The following is a 2,848-nucleotide window of genomic DNA, read 5'->3' on the forward strand; positions in this document are numbered from 1 at the left end:
AGACTAATGAACAGTTTTCTATGGGTATGCTAGCTCCAGCCTGGTGTTGCAGTGGAATAGTTCCATCGATAGACAACAGAAGATCAGAGCCCTGTTTCAGAAAGCAGGTTTAAACCTGAACTCTGGGTTGACTAACTCTGAGCTGTCAAACTCAAGAGTTTTCAGTTTCAGAACAGGTGATAACAATTAGTTCAATCAACTCTGAGTTAAGTTAACCCTGAGTAAAGTACACACATGAGGAGATAAAAAGCCCTGGTCAATAGAACGCAGATAACATGATTCATCATGGAAACAGGAGAGAAAAGGGCTCAAACCTCCTACTTCTCCCCAGTGGAGTTATATATTAATGAATGTGTATGTGGAATATGAGTATATATTTAAGAAAAAACAATACAGTAGCAGCAGAAAAAGAATGTGAGCTGGCGTGGCAGAAAATTCCTGACCGAGTCAATGCGTGAGTGTTCATTGAATTGTTTTTATTTTTTATCTCGAGTGTTCCACTTATTCATCATTTATTGTGTGTGTGTGTTAACATTTATGCAGGTGCAACCCAACAGGCACAAAATGTACATGGCAGCAACTGAATATGAAATATAAAAATTTCCTTCAAACCGGTAAGGTGTAATTTCATTACAAGCAATTGATGTTTAGCCTACCCTACCAAATTAAACAGCATTCAGAGATTACATTCAACATTTGATATATTTAAGTAGTTTGACATTTTCTAAGCAAAAAAAGTAAAATTTTCAGCCAACTCAACACCAAGTATTTAATATTGTCTAGTTAAAAGTAACACCTAAATGCCTTTATACATACAAGTCTCCAACTATGTGCTTACTGGACAGATTTGACCTCCATTATAGCCAATACAAAAAAGGCTGAGGGACGGAAAACCGGTGGGGGCCCTCAATCAAAACAGTGGGTGACCTATTGCTGAAGGCGTCTCTGGAGGAAGCTCATCTGACCCAACCACCCCCCAGAAAGGCCTACATAAAAGGTTAGTTATTCAAATTAACGGTATATGTACATTCATCCTTTTGCCAGTGTTACCTCAGTGACGCTCCCACCCATCTTAGACAACTTGACACACTGAGTTTCTTGTATCGGTACAATTCTTTGTAATTGACTGCTGTTACTTTTTCAGATTCTTAGTTGTCCTTCAGATCATAATCCATTTTAAGGTGACTCAGCGTTATATATTTGGAAAGTTGATGTGGCCTGCACACTGTTGTAAACTAAATTCAAATTAGGTGGGGCACTTCTGGGTAAAGTTATTATTTAACTGTCTAATCTTCTACCAGTTACTGATGGTGTAATGTCTGGTGGAGCCTTCTGCCATAACTGACCTCCATGCAGTTTTAAGTACTCTTAATACTCCCCAGATTTTTCATAATGGGTTAGAGTACTGTCGTGGAAATGTCCTGTATTTACCAAATCATGAGAGCATATTTAAGTCAATATTTAATTATATGAGCTCCATCACAACCCTGTGACTCTCAGATCAATTCAGTGTCTATAAATGAATTCTGAGTCCCTTACACATTGCAACTGAGATCCTTTATAACAGACACACAGCCAGACAGCATTGGCCATAATTTATCGTTCAGCTTTGTCTCCTAAACTATGTTCTTTCCTCAAACTCAGAACCATAAAACAAATCCTCATATCAACAGGCATATATCAAATCCACCCCTCCTTGACAAGATCACAGACACATTGACTGGCACACAGACATTGTGGAGCCAAGAGATACACGCTTGACCTCTCCCCTCTCTGCGGCCCAAGTAACTTAGTCCTGACAGAACAGATGACGGCAAACCCGGCCACAGTATTATACAAAAATAAAAATTCTGATGAAGTAACTTACAAACATATGATAACTATAAAACATCTTGCCTATGTTACCAACTAATTCTGATTATTCCCCAACAGTACAACCCCAAAATGGTTCATTTTCATTACAGGAGGATGATGAAGACACCTTGTCAGCTGCAACAAAGAGGGGGAAAATACAGTGAGGCCTATTGAGGTTTACACCTTAAATAACAGTTAACTGTTGATAGTGTTCTACCATAATTTAACTTGCACCTTATTTTTCTTTAACAGAGCAATTCTGTAAATTACAATGAGGAAGAGGGTCCATCCACCTCCAAAATTCAACAAGATGTTGTTCAGCATTGGCCCATGACTTACAATGAACCCAAGTAGACCTGGCACTGAAACGTACTGTCATTTTTTTGTGTTCCTATAGCTCTTGTGTGAAACCACTGTGCAAGGTGTACTTAGAGAAACAAATTGAAAAATGAAATCTAGAAATTGACCAAGGCTGCAGATGTAAAAGATAAAAATAGAAATACAACTGCTAGAACATCAGTTTTGTTTGAGCAACATAAAAAATATTAACTACTGTACTGCATTTGTACTTGCAGAAAATAAAGACTTCATAAAAAGGAATACTGTCTTTATTTGACACTGGGGAGGTGATGGGTCAATCAGAAATGATGGCAGCATATTGTGCCTCTGACTGCTCTTCCATCTCGTGCGTCAGCGGGGTGGTCAGGATCATTCACTGATTGAGTAGGACATTGTTCTCTAATGTTGTGGAGAATCACACATGTCACACACCCTTTTTTAAATGTATTATTTTATTTCACCTTTATTTAACCAGGTAGGCAAGTTGAGAACAAGTTCTCATTTACAATTGCGACCTGGCCAAGATAAAGCAAAGCAGTTTGACACATACAGAGTTACACATGGAATAAAACAAACACAGTAGAAAAAAATGAGTCTATATACTATGTGAGCAGGGAGGTAAAGGCCATGGTGGCGAAGTAAATACAATATCGTA

The 2,848-nt window shown here is 38.2% G+C and overlaps 1 long non-coding RNA gene across 2 annotated transcripts; it reads left to right on the plus strand.

The window, feature by feature from the left end:
* The first annotated feature begins 296 nt into the window (after positions 1-296).
* On the plus strand, positions 297-2,445 carry LOC110525007 (uncharacterized). Of its 2 annotated transcripts, none has more exons than XR_002473690.3 (5): positions 297-454; positions 544-614; positions 846-997; positions 1,933-2,014; positions 2,107-2,442. It is a non-coding gene; the product is annotated as an uncharacterized LOC110525007 (long non-coding RNA). The 2 variants fall into 2 exon arrangements; XR_002473691.3 differs by having other exon boundaries at positions 368-454; positions 864-997; positions 2,107-2,445.
* The last annotated feature ends 403 nt before the right edge of the window (positions 2,446-2,848 follow it).

This window comes from Oncorhynchus mykiss, chromosome 6 (assembly GCF_057628025.1).
Source record: "Oncorhynchus mykiss isolate SJ-2025 chromosome 6, ASM5762802v1, whole genome shotgun sequence".
In the NCBI taxonomy this organism is placed as follows: Eukaryota; Metazoa; Chordata; class Actinopteri; order Salmoniformes; family Salmonidae; genus Oncorhynchus; species Oncorhynchus mykiss.